Raw genomic sequence first — 14828 nt, 5'->3', positions numbered from 1 at the left:
TGGACAAAGCAAATTGATATGACCTAATGCAATAGATAAGTCTCTCTTTTTTAACTTTGCGCAAACCCAGCTGTTGATCAAGGTTTATAATGACATCACTGAACGGAGGCACTAAGCCTCACATTGGCCACTAACAATGGAAAACTTGGGTATAAAGACAACCACTTCCCACATGGACACTCAGTCCCTGACTTCCTCCTTGGTCCCAAATCGTCAGGCATTAAGTGACGACACTTATAAGACGATAATGACCAAACAACATCCTAAACGTTCAAGGATTGCCATTATATTACCGCGATCCGGCTGGGCAAAAACGCACTGTAAGATATAAAAAATGCATTAAAACTACTGCACCCACAATGCACCTTAATTGCCAAGTGGAGTTAGCCAGTATAAATAGTAGAAACAAATGATGGACACGTGTTTGTAACCGTGATCAAGGACAGTGTATCTGTCTGAAACGCGTAGGTGGGGAACCTACATGAAATAAACAATTAAATCTGATACCCGAGGTGGTGTGCGGCGTCTTCTTTTGAAGAGAACTTTGCTGTATTCACAAATTTGCGAGGGTGTCCTGAACCTCGCCGCCAGCACCAGCTTTTTGCTGCTCCTCTCATATTGGGACGTTTGCTGAACATATATATATATATATATATATATATATATATATATATATATATATATATATATATATATTCACAACTTTCTTTGCGCTGGTTCTCTGCCTCCGCTCTCTGCGTCGGGGCATTGTTTGCCAAAGCTTTGAAAATGAAATAAAGCACGCTACAAAAAGGAATTGGGGCTCAGCGCAATCTTTGCTACTACGAAATTGTTTGTTTTGGCTATATAAATAAATAAATATATATATATATATATATATATATATATATATATATATATACATCAATGCTCGAAGGTGTCCACTATAAATCAATGCTCGAAGGTGTCCATTGATTTATACGCGGCCGTCCAGCCGCGGATTATGCACCACCCCGGTACCCTGGGGGTCACGAGAGTGAAGCAGCAGTCGTACTTGGAATCGAGGACGGGCCCACTTGTGGAGTCCATACAGGACTTGATTGTGTGCTTCCCGGACCACACTTCCCAGAATGCACAGTCTCATTTGAGCCTCCCATCGGTGGGTGTGTTATATATAAAATGGGGAAGGGGGTCGGCGGTTGCGCACACCGCTTCCGTTAAAGCCCCTGAAGAGAAGCATATGGAGCTTCGAAACGCGTCGGGCAGATCCCGTACGGAGCGGCGTCTACGAGTAGATCCCCGTCCTCACCTATACATAAACCAAGCTGTTGTTCGCGTGCTACTCAAAGGTGGACACCTTCGAGCATTGATTTATACGCGGCCGTCCAGCCGCGGAGTATGCACCACCCCGGTACCCTGGGGGTCACGAGAGTGAAGCAGCAGTCGTACTTGGAATCGAGGACGGGCCCACTTGTGGAGTCCATACAGGACTTGATTGTGTGCTTCCCGGACCACACTTCCCAGAATGCACAGTCTCATTTGAGCCTCCCATCGGTGGGTGTGTTATATATAAAATGGGGAAGTGGGTCGGCGGTTGCGCACACCGCTTCCGTTAAAGCCCCTGAAGAGAAGCATATGGAGCTTCAAAACGCGTCGGGCAGATCCCGTACGGAGCGGCGTCTACGAGTGGATCCCCGTCCTCACCTATACATAAACTAAGCTGCTGTTCGCGTGCTACTCATAGGTGGACACCTTCGAGCATTGATTTATACACGGCCGTCCAGCCGCGGAGTATGCACCACCCCGGTACCCTGGGGGTCACGAGAGTGAAGCAGCAGTCGTACTTGGAATCGAGGATGGGCCCACTTGTGGAGTCCATACAGGACTTGATTGTGTGCTTCCCAGACCACACTTCCCAGAATGCACAGTCTCATTTGTGCCTCCCATCGGTGGGTGTGTTATATATAAAATGGGGAAGTGGGTCGGCGGTTGCGCACACCGCTTCCGTTAAAGCCCCTGAAGAGAAGCATATGGAGCTTCGAAACGCGTCGGGCAGATCCCGTACGGAGCGGCGTCTACGAGTGGATCCCCGTCCTCACCTATACATAAACCAAGCTGCTGTTCGCGTGCTACTCAAAGGTGGACACCTTCGAGCATTGATTTATATGCGGCCGTCCAGCCGCGGAGTATGCACCACCCCGGTACCCTGGGGGTCACGAGAGTGAAGCAGCAGTCGTACTTGGAATCGAGGATGGGCCCACTTGTGGAGTCCATACAGGACTTGATTGTGTGCTTCCCGGACCACACTTCCCAGAATGCACAGTCTCATTTGAGCCTCCCATCGGTGGGTGTGTTATATATAAAATGGGGAAGTGGGTCGGCGGTTGCGCACACCGCTTCCGTTAAAGCCCCTGAAGAGAAGCATATGGAGCTTCGAAACGCGTCGGGCAGATCCCGTACGGAGCGGCGTCTACGAGTGGATCCCCGTCCTCACCTATACATAAACCAAGCTGCTGTTCGCGTGCTACTCAAAGGTGGACACCTTCGAGCATTGATATATATATACATATATATATATATATTACCTACTGGCGGTCGCCAGTAGGTAGTTATGGTTAGGATCGTTTTCCATAGGAAATCTGCAACATTCTATTGGGAATAACTTTGGCGCCGAATGAGGGATCTGCCTGTAATTTTCCTTAACTTTGCCTCGCTGCGCTCCGCTCCTTCCCTGAAAGTTTCGGGGGGATCCGTCAAGCGGGCCGAGATAAAAGGGGGGTCCCAAAACGTGTTTTCCCCATGTTAATTTCCATAGGGCGGTTGGACTCACTTTTAGCCCGAACGGCTGAATGGATTTCCACCAAACTTGGCAAAATTGTAGGGGCGGGTACCCCGATGTGCCTTTGCTATGTCTCAAGATATATGCTCCAGTGGTTTTTACGAAAATTAACTTTGAAAAAATATATATTGGGCTACATTGGGCTATATATATGTTAGAGCCCAAATGTAGCCCAATGTAGCCCAATGTAGCCCAATGGAGCCCAAAGATGGCCACCAGAGACAAAAAAACAAATGTAGCCCAAATATCAGCCAGATGTAGCCCAACTATAGCCCAATGACAGAATGTCCCAGAGTGTTCTAAAGAACAACTAGAGCGCTAACAGTCTTACTTATGACAAAAGTATGGCACACCTGACGTCATCTGGATTGGAATAAAGTGTTAACACTTAAAACATTTAATTTGCAAAGGAACAAAATGAGGGGGTTCATTTTGCCATAGAAATTATGATTAGTGCTGAAGAAAGAAAAATTAGGGCACATTTTGAGTGACTTCTCAAATCCTCTTATATTTCATTAAAAAAATTCTGATATACAGTCTCCCAAGATGGCCACCAGAGACAAAAGAGCCCAAATTTAGCCCAAATATCAGCCAGATGTAGCCCAACTATAGCCCATTGACAGAATGTCCCAGAGTGTTCTAAAGAACAACTAGAACGCTAACAGTCTTACTTATGACAAAAGTATGGCACACCTGAAGTCATCTTGATTGGAATAAAGTGGTAACACTTAATACATTTAATTTGAAAAGGAACGAAATGAGGGGTTTCATTTTGCTATAGAAATGTTATATATATATATAATATCAAAATACATCGACTTTTACTTACAAGATTTTGTTCTAAAACTACCTGCATATCTCAAAGACTCCACGGATTTCTTACATAAACTTAATCAATGCACTTGGTCTGCTGATCGTCTTCTTATCACCATGGACATCGCCTCGCTTTATACAAGCATTGATCATAAGGATGGCATCTGAGCGGTAAAACATTTTCTTGACCAGAGACCTATAGAATTTCATTGCCACAACATGATGCTGTTATCCATGATAGAAGTATGCTTAAATAACAATGTATTTTTATTTAACAACGAGGTGTTTAAACAGCAAAGAGGGGTGGCAATGGGGGCATGTTTTTCCCCCACTTATGCGGGTCTCCACGTAGGGTGGTGGGAGGAGCATGTCCTCAAAGTTGCTCACAAACCATGGTGGGAAAGGAATATCATCGAATACTGGAGGTATATAGATGATATTTTCATCATATGGCAGGGTAGCGTGTTGGAAGCGGAAACGTTTGTTGAGAACATTAACAATAACTGTTTGAATCTTCAATTCTCAGCAGAAATCAGCAAGGATGTGGCCACATTCCTTGATGTGCATGTAAAAATTATCGATGGTGAAATTACCACAGGTTTGTTTAGGAAAACTACCTCAGGGAATACCATCCTCCATGCCCACAGCTTCCACCCCAAACATACCATAGCTGCCATTCCATATGGTGAATTTTTAAGAATTCATCGATCATGTAGCACCACGGAAATAAGAGACTATCATCAAGAGGAATGTAGACGACGATTCCTAGTTAGGGGTTATGATGACAAAAAATTACTTTCTAGTATGAAAAAAGCTAACAGAATGGATAGACGCATATTCCTTGATCCCCTTAGACCTAGTACTAATGTCTCCCATTCAGGGGCTCGGGACTGTAATACTATACGTCTGATAACGGGATATAGCCGCCAGGCCAAAGCAATAAACAAACTGATTAAGCGTGAATGGCCTATTATCCTGACTGACAATGTCCTTAGAGACATTATGCCACAATCCCCCACTGTTACCTTTAGAAGGGCATATTCCATGCGTAACAATTTGGTTAGGAATAGCCCTGAAACACCTGCTGACAATTGGCTATCTCCTCGTAAAGGATTTTTCCGCTGTATTAGCTGCAGAGCATGTAAATTCGGTGTTAACACCAGATCTTGCCCGACACCGTTTGATATCCAACCCATCATGCTCAAATCCCACTACACTTGCCGCACTGAGCTAGCAGTATATGTATTACAATGCAGCTGTAACCTCATGTACGTAGGTAGTAAAAAGGGGCGGTATATTTACGCATTCTCCAGCATTTACGGGCCATAGTCAATGCGGATTTCGCCTATCCAGTTGCTAGGCATTTTCAATCTGTTCACAACCAGAATTTAAACCATATAAAATATTTTGTGATAGATGCTATTGTCCCTAATAAGAAAGGTGGAGATAATGAAAAACGTCTACGTCAACTGGAATCAAAGTATATTGTCATGCTCAACAGTAAACATCCGGGGGGATTGAACATAGGGGAAGACCTTCGTAATTTTTTATAATTACCATTATGTTTAGAGCTTATTTATTGGTATCCATAGGATTGATGTCTTCTGTATAAGTAGCAAATGCTAACTATTGTGTTGATTTAGAATTTTGCACTTTGTGCCTATGGATATGCCTAACTAGATCGTATGGTCTTCAAAATCAAATAGTCTACATGTTTTTCCTCCTCTTCTGTTAGTTGCAACAGCATTGTCTAGCTCAATTATTATAATAAGACCCTGAAAATCAGAAGATGAATGAAGTAAACTTGGGCACATAGAGTTCTTCATACACACATAGTATATATTCACACTTTAGCACTTTATATTTCACATATCACATTTTTACGGCTCTCATGATATTTGTATGAGAAGCTCCGTTTTTAAGCCTTCACTGTTTATAAGGAGTGTCAAATTAATAATACTTTACCATCCACTGTTTTAATTAGGTTTAGTTGGGCTTTTTTTCTTTGGTCAACACATGACTATTAATATATTGTGGGGTCAGATGGCTGGTAGGCCTAAATAACTTTGGCCATACCACCATGTCTATCCGACATGATATGATCACGTTCGAGTTATTTTATATAAACATTCCATACTAGGTACCATGGGGTACAGTACATCTATGGAATTAACCCGGACGATGATCATACACAAATTGTGTTTTGACATTCCCCATACAGAAAACTTAACAAGTTGTCAATAGGGGAATTTAAACTTTAAACTTTAAACTTTATTTGTGTTGTCTGATGTATTTGTACGATGATTTGCCCACCTACCACAAAACAACATGTATCAACATCTTATCTTATATACAGATTGCATCAAGCGCATTAGTGACAGGAAAATGTATTTATTTCCACTTTCCGTGTTCACATCGCCATGTACCAAAATATATTAGTGTACTTTAAATTTATGCATTGAATAAGTATATTGTGCATACTTTCTTAAATTATTGTTCTGTATGCATATGTACACTGTTGCAAACGCTATAATTATGTTAGCAAATTTGGTGAAAAAATTTCGTTTATTTAAAATCATGGCATTAAGATTTACGGTTTGATGTGATTCAATTTGAATTTACTTGATGCAATGTTTTTTGACTCACATGTGAGATGGTAATGGTACACATTCGTATTCCACCTCTTTACCATTACAAAATGGCGCCCGTATATTGGGTTTGGGATGTGACTTACTATGTTAGTCCACCATCGATGTTTAGCTTTTGTTTAGGCGCGAAATTCAAATGTGTACTTACTGTGTATATATACGTGACCTCCATTTCACTCGCTCATCAGTGAGCAAGGACGTAAGTCCGAAACGCGTCTGATGACTGGCACCACCATCACCATTTGCTGGAAATAAATTTTTCGGAATGAAGTCTGGCTTGCGGTAATTATTAAGGAGTCTGTGTACCTGTTCGCTGGCTGACGGCTGCCGCCGGCAACGCGTTGGATTTCATATATATATATATATAACCAGATCACATTTAAAAGAACGTAAGGGGAACATTACGCGGATGACTGCTACCGACGCCCTAACTGGCAAAGATCTGCCTGCAATAGAATGCCTGGAAGACTTAAGATCTGAAACTGGCAGTGAACCAGAACATGACATTCAAGATTTTCCAATAAGAGCGGCAAACACAGGAGTGGAACAGGACAGAGAAGAGAGTCCGTTCAAACCTAAGTCCCTGTTCAATCCACAGATGCCACCTGATGCTATTGACATTTTTTCAGATGCGATGACTAATGACCTCCTTAAGTTCAGGAGACCCAAACATCATCTACGCTCAGATAATCTAACACAAATGGAGAAACAAGCATTACAGCAACTATTACAAGACCATAAAATTATCATCAAACCCTCAGATAAGGGGGGTAATGTAGTATTACAAACAAGGGAAGCATACTGTGAGGAAGCACTTCGTCAACTGAATACAGACTGTTACTTGAAGGTTACAGCCAAGGAGTATCAGCCCAGCATCTTGGAATATGACAATCTAATCGCCAAGTGGTACAACAAAAACATGCTAGGTCGGAAAGAACATTTGTTTTTACGAAGTTCGAATCCTGTCACACCAACTTTCTATCATATACCCAAACTACATAAGGATGATAAACATCCGCCTGGCAGGCCTATTGTTTCTTCTATGAATGGATTAACCGAACATTTGTCTACGTTCATTGACCACTTTTTATCTGTATGGGTACTTCAACTTGACTCTTATATTAGGGACACCCAAGACTTTCTGAACAAAATAGAAAACATTGAATGGGACCCTAGCTACCAACTATTGGTTTTAGATATTGCCAGTCTGTATACGTGCATAAGGCACGAGGATGGTATAACAGCAGTAATGTCTTTTTTAGAAAGACTCCAATTGAGGTACTCAGCACACACCACCATGCTCATTGAGTATATCGAGTTTTGCCTTACACGCAATATCTTTCTATTTGAAGATCAACATTACAGGCAACTCACTGGGACGGCGATGGGCACCTGCTTTGCCCCCAGCTATGCGAACTTGTTCGTTGGTTGGTGGGAGGAGCGGGTGCCCAGAACCTACCATGATGAGTTCAATTCAGGACGGGTCATCAAGTGGTATCGATATAGCGACGATTTATTCATTATTTGGCAGGGAAATACAGAGTCAGCCAATCGATATATCGATCTCCTCAACAACAATCAAGTCAATCTTAGATTCTCGGGCACAGTTAGTCCAGTGGCAGTGGACTACCTGGACCTGAGGATCTATGTTGAGGAGAAGACTTTACAAACCACCTTGTTCCGTAAAGCAACAGCGGGCAACTCGATACTCTTTGCCAGCAGCAGCCATCCACCCAAACTCATCCAAAGCATTCCTTATGGGGAATTGCTTAGGCTGAGAAGAAACTGTTCAACGGTAAAGGAATTTGACAAAGCTACTGCTGCAAGCATTGCCAGGTTTAGAGTCAGGGGATATGATCCAGCTACCCTTGACACTACACTAAACAAAGTGAGAGGTATAGATAGAAAGCAGCTGCTCACTGGCAGCAAGAGGGCCACAGACGAGGTGGGTAAGTTCCGGCTGGTAACTCCCTACTCAGCTGAGGCAAGTTATCTCAAGAAAATGCTACGTAAAAACTGGCCCATCCTCCTTACAGATACAATGATTGGTATGGATGTTCCACCTCAACCATTGGTTACCTTTAAAAGAGCGAGATCTCTGCGTGACATCTTGGTCAAAAGTCACCTTGATAAACTGCCTGGAAAACCTAGCGGGCTCAAACAGATGATGGGCTTTTTTCCATGCAGTAAATGCAAGGCCTGCGCTAACAGTAGGAGGGTGTTAACATATGAAATACCGGATGCAGGAATTAACAACAAAAAGATAATGAAGTTTATCACCTGCTCAACACCCTTCGTAGTATATTGTTTGTTGTGCCCGTGCGGTCTCCGTTACATCGGGAGTACCGTTAACCCAGTAAAAATGCGGGTGCTAGAACATATGCGGGCCATTGACAAAAATGATCAGGCATACCCTGTTGCGCGCCATTTTGCAGAAAACCATAATAGAGATCGTAATCAACTGCAATATTTTGGTTTGGAGCACGTAGCTCAAAGTCCATGGGGTGGTGATAGACTGAAGAAGCTGCGCAGATTGGAATCGCGTTACATAATTGATTTACACACCAAACATCCGTATGGTTTAAATTGTGGGGAGGAACTGACAGTCCACATAGGCTGAAGAAAATTGTGGCAAAAGTACAGTATAGGAGATTTGTGTCATTTACCTAATCAATTTGTATATAGTAGCAATGAATTGAGAAACTTATGAATGAAAATTGATATCGTAATATTATGTTTTGTTTTTTGTTTTTTGACATGCACTTTGATGAATTCATGTATTATTATATAGCAATATGTTCACGCATTCTAGATGTCTATGACGAGTCACAGTCTATTCTAATCTATGGTATGATTGTGACGATATATGGAAGGATACTAGCCGATCCACGGCTCTATCAGCAAAGTTTTTCATCTATAATGAAATGTTGGATTCATAAGCATTAGATATGTTCCGACCAGATGCCTACGTTCTAGTGAGCTTAGTCAACTGGTGATTCCCAGAGCCAAGAAGGCTAGATGGGGGAGTAAAGCTTTTTCCATACTAGCACCTCAGATGTGGAACTCACTCCCCCTGGAAATTAAACTACTGCCTTCCCTTGCCCTCTTTAGGAAGTCACTGAAGACTTGGCTCTTTAGTAATGCATATCAGTAGGCTCTGTTTCTGTCCGCTAACAGCCTGTTATTTGACTTAGGCGCCTTGACGCCCACTGGGCATAGCTGCGCGTTATAAATGATATTTAAAAATATAATGATGAATCATGAAACAACTCTTAGATGAGTAATTGTTACATAATTGTTTATATATTACAAGATGTTACAAAATGGCGCCCACGATAGAAGTGGTACGCAAGTCCTTCCTTTATTTTGATATAGTGAATGCTAATAAAACATGGTGTTTTGTACGAGTGCCGGTAACATCGAAAAAGGCACGTCCGCCGAAACGCGTCTGTTTGCTGTAATAAACTAGACATTTGCAATCACAGCTGCCCGGAGTGCGGTTTCCTTTGTGCACGTCAAGTGCGATATTGGATTTGAGCTTTATATATATATATATATATATATATATATATATATATATATATATATATATATATATATATATATATATATATATATATACATATATTACCTACTGGCGGTCGCCAGTAGGTATATATAGTTAGGATTTTTTCCCTATGGGATTTTTGAAAATTCTATGTCTAATAACTTTGGCGTTTGTGGACAGAATTGGCTGAAATTTTCTGGAAAATGGAACATTTTGTTTCTGAGCAGCCCTTGGAAATTTGGGGGGGTTTTGTCAAGGGGGGGCCGAGAAAAAAGGGGGGTCCCAAAACGTGTTTTTAACATTGAGTTTTCCATAGGGCGGTTGGCCTCACTTTTAGCCCGAACGGCTGAATGGATTTCCATGAAACTTGGCAAAATTGTAGGGACTGGTAGCCCGATGTGCCTTTTCTAGGTCTCAATATATGTGCTCCAGTGGATTTTGAGAAATTAACGTTTAAAAAAAGATATATATCTGTAAGCGCGCTCCGGGCAGCGCTCCGGTCCGCGGACCTTAAGCGTACCGGAACTTCGCGTAGCTAAGCTGATTGGCTCTCCGGTGTCTGTCAACATTCTAAACAGTCCGGAGCGGCCGCCATCTTGTCTCTCGGTAGGATTGAGAGACAAGAGGAGGCCAAAACAAAGGCGAAAATGACCATAAGGGGGCATACTAGATCCTCCCTGACCCCCTAGGTTTAATGTGGAGGTTTTAAAAGGGCCCCGCGGGGCAAAAAAAACAAAAACAATTTTTTTTTTTTTTGCGTGGGGAGCGCCCGGTCCGCGAACCGGGAAGCGTTCTGGGCAGCGTACTGCAATGAAAAATGAATGATAGACTTTTCAAATGCTGTATGTTAATTGATTGTTGTTTTTGTTGATTATTTTTTATTTTCTTTATTTTTTAAACATTTTTTTTAATGTGATTGTGTTTCATAATTTATTAAACTTTCTAACATTTCATTGTCAGAAATTTCATAATTATCATGGAATATACATTGTAGTCTCTGAGGGTGTAAAATGTCCTCATTTGCAAGGAGGTTATCTACTGCTTGTACACATTGCAGTAGTTCATTGTCCCAAGTTTCATCGAAAAATTCAATGTCAATTTGATCAATTGTATCAATCAATTCTTGGCTGCTCTCTTGCAGGTCCATTTCAAAAGAAACTTGGTTTTCGCCTTCCATTTTGCCTGAAATTTGAATTAAAAAAATATATATTAGTAGAGATAGGGCAATGTTGGGAATAATTTTAGATAGGCATTTTTTATCAGTGAATTTATCTTTGGGCAGTGTATAGTATCAGAGTGGAAGTAGGAATATAAAAATGTGTATGTGATTTAACGTAAGTAAATTCATAATTATACAAGAGAAGCCTAACTCCATCCATAACTATAACAGAGAAGTCTCTCTAAATCTATAACTACTACAGAGGGATAGTATATATCTATCAGAAAAAGTTTACCATATTAACTTATAGTGCACAATATACTTCAGTTTTAAAAATAAAAACTTACCTTTAGAAAGAAGTTGAAGGAATTAGTGAAAATACTATTGAAATGTACAGCAAGAAGTAGTAGTCAAAATGGCTGTGTTTTCTTCTCTTCCTTTATATATATTCAGGTATATAACCAATGAAATGTCAGGTAAAAAAAATAGAAAATGAAAGTAACATTTTCATTGGTTGTCAATTCCAACACTTCAGATGTGTTTTGTGAAGTAATTTACCTCAGGGTATTTAGAGAGGTCTACAGGCTAAATGACTAAATGGAATTCCAATCAAATTTGTGAAAATGGTAGGGATTGGTATGTATTATGAGCTAATCTATATTTGGTGAAATTGTCTCCAGTGGCTTTTCTGTGAACTACTTTCCCACCTTTTTTGATGGTGCGCTTCCCAGGGAGTAATTATAATATATATATATATTTTATATATATTTTTTTTTTATATAATAATAATTATAATATATATATATATATATATAAATATATAAAATAAATAACTGCATGTAACGTGTTTTTAAAAACGATGGAGATTTTCTTTCAGAAAGTGGCGGGCTGAAAGTAATAACAGCACAAAAGAGTGTAAGCTGTTCATAGGACATCCTTGGACGTCATGGAAAGTAAGTTAACTTTAAGGAGTTCTGAATTTTGATTTCTGATGTTGTATGGGTTTTTTTAAACACAATCATTTTGATTGTGTTTTTTTTTCCCCGCTGTTACATGATGAATACCTTCAAGTCACTGTTTTTAGTGAATTTTGATACATTCTGAGAACAGCAAAAATAAACCATTTAACATGTATAATTAATTCTGTACTGTTTGCATTTATGATGTATATGTAGAACTGTGTTATAAGGCATGGAGAAGGTGAGGCTTCTGTAAGTGTCAAAGTTGTTGCATGCAGTGCTGCACTTCTGCGTATTCTTTCATATGCTAGACTACATCTGCACAATGAGATACCTAAGCAAAGGAAACGCAAGTGATGTGATTGAGAAATGAGCAAAATAAATTGCATGTATTTCAATTAGATCACCTGTGTTTCCTATCATTACGAATCACATTGTGCAGATCAAATTTAGGTCTGTCCAGGGAAACATAGGAGGTTTGGACTTTGTTGAAGAGTGCAGTGGACATGACTCACTTCATTGGTAGACCTTCACATGTATTATGTCCTCTATTCTCTTCAACAACTCGAAATTTCATCTGCAACCCTGAGTAGGCCTCACCTGAAACAAAACTTTGGATAGTAGACATCTTATTGGCATCCTGAAGCAATTATTTAAAATTTTAGTGTCTTGCGACACTTTTCTGAAACAACAGCAATGCAAAATATGCACCATGTTTTAAGATAGGCCTCACTTCATCTGCATCAAGATACTGTTAGTTTAAAATGTATATCTTTAGGACTGTGTAGGGGGCCTGGAGAAGCAGAAGCTTCTGTAAGTGTCAAAGTTGTTGAAAAACTGTTTGTCCTTCAATCTTTGCCCTTGTCTTTTGTAATTTTTAAATACATGTTTTAATATTTTTCAAATGTTTGTTCTCTCTTTCACAGATTGAAAGTATAAAAACAAAAAGTGAGTAATTTAACGACAATTATAAGGTAAATATTTTGTACTCTTTTCGTTACATTTCTATCACATTGAACTACTATTAGTTCCACTGCTTCATTTCTTTAATCCTCAGTTTCCTGCCTTTGCTACTTCCCTCATTCCTTTCTCTATTACATACTTACTCAACTCCTTCCACTCTTTTTCTCAGTCCCTCTCTTCTCATAGTTCCTCACTCTTGTTCACTCACTCCGTCTCTATTACTCTTAGTGTCTTTGACTGATCACTGTATCACTATTTGTTCATAATGCTTTCTCTGTGTAGTTGAAGCACACTAAGGGGCATATTATGAACACAGCCAATAAAATTATTGCTGTTTTTATTGGCAGAAAACTGGTGCAAAAGTAGTTTTAATGGCAGTTTTCTGCCGCAAAAGCAGCTTTAGCGACACATTTCTGCCAATAAAAGCTGCAAAACTTTTATTGCCTATGTTGATGATATGGCTCTATGTTACTTACATTTTTTTGCTGTTTCAATTAATCTTTTTCTGTTATTTTTTGTTTTCTGTTTTCTATTTTTTCTCTCTGTTATTCCCCATGTTTTAATCTTATTTTGAACATTCACTCACATTCTCCAAGAAACTCTTCTTTGTTAATGTTATACTCTCTTTTTTAGGTTGAGTGACCTATCTCAATGCATTGAGATCGGGAGCTCGATCTATTGCAGCTTAAACAGAGCTTACCGAGATCAGGCGATTCCCAGGCGATTTCTTCCAGTGCACGTGAAAGCGCGTGCACAATGCCACCAGCCGCTTGCCTCGCATTACCACATCAAAGGCAAGGCGGCCTCGTCTCAGGCCCCTGCTGCTTCACACCCTCATGCCGCTCTCCCCGCTCCGCCCCCTCCCCTGCCCGCCGTGTTGCATTTCTCCTCCGCCGGCCGTACTTTCACTTTGACGGCCGCAGGCCATCTCTCGTGTTTCTCCTTGTTATTGTTCGAGTGTTTCCCTGGCTCAGCGTGGTGCCCGATTCATGGACATTTACAGACGCTCTGGTCTCTGTTATTGTATTTCCAGGACATGGTGACATTCTGCCGCAGCAGCATTAGGGCTGTACATAAAATGCCATGCGATAATTCACTCTAGTTTTACTTAGGCTCTCACAATGTTTTTAAGTAACGTGACAGCTGCAACATATTTAAGTGCCCAGACAGCTACAACCACACTTGTGAACAGCATTTCTTACCCCGCTCGGTAGGCGGGGTCATGACTTCACTCAAATGGTGAACAATGGCATGGGAGTCAAGAACATCGCAGAGTAGGGTTATAAGCTGGCCGGTGCTTGTTCTACATTGGCATGCAGCTCTCCCTTTGAAGACTAGATTCCTGTTTGTATTCCCCAGTCTAATATAAACAAGCATTTTTTATACTGCAATCAAAATAAAATAAAGCGGAACAGGACCGTAAATTACGTGTGACGTACATTGCATACAAACTGAGGATTCACGTGTGTTTGTCTATACACTCCAGCACCCGCTTACACATACAGTGGTACCTACACAGCAGCACACACACACTAACAAACATAGATAGATACACAGCACAGCGTGGGACACGCACACAAACACAGTGGCTCACACACGCACACTCACAGTAGGCCACATACAGTAACTCGCTGTACACACACGCGCACACACACGCAGTACATCACGCTCCACATACACAGGCACTCAAGGTTAAATGCACACGCATAAAGTGGCACAGACACAGAGTGAGTCACACACAACTGCAAGGTCAGTAATTGTCAGGTACAAACCCACTCGCAAACAGCGTGACTCACAAGCGCAGTAGTGCATACCCTCACACTGTTACATGCTTAAAGTGGCACACAGTCTAAGATGCAGTGACACATAGACTATTACTATGAAGCACACACACTTAGATAGACATACCTAGGCACGTGCA

The sequence above is a fragment of the Lissotriton helveticus genome, chromosome 3_1, assembly GCF_964261635.1.
Source record: "Lissotriton helveticus chromosome 3_1, aLisHel1.1, whole genome shotgun sequence".
NCBI lineage: Eukaryota > Metazoa > Chordata > Amphibia > Caudata > Salamandridae > Lissotriton > Lissotriton helveticus.
Note: the sequence above shows the minus strand (reverse complement) of the source record.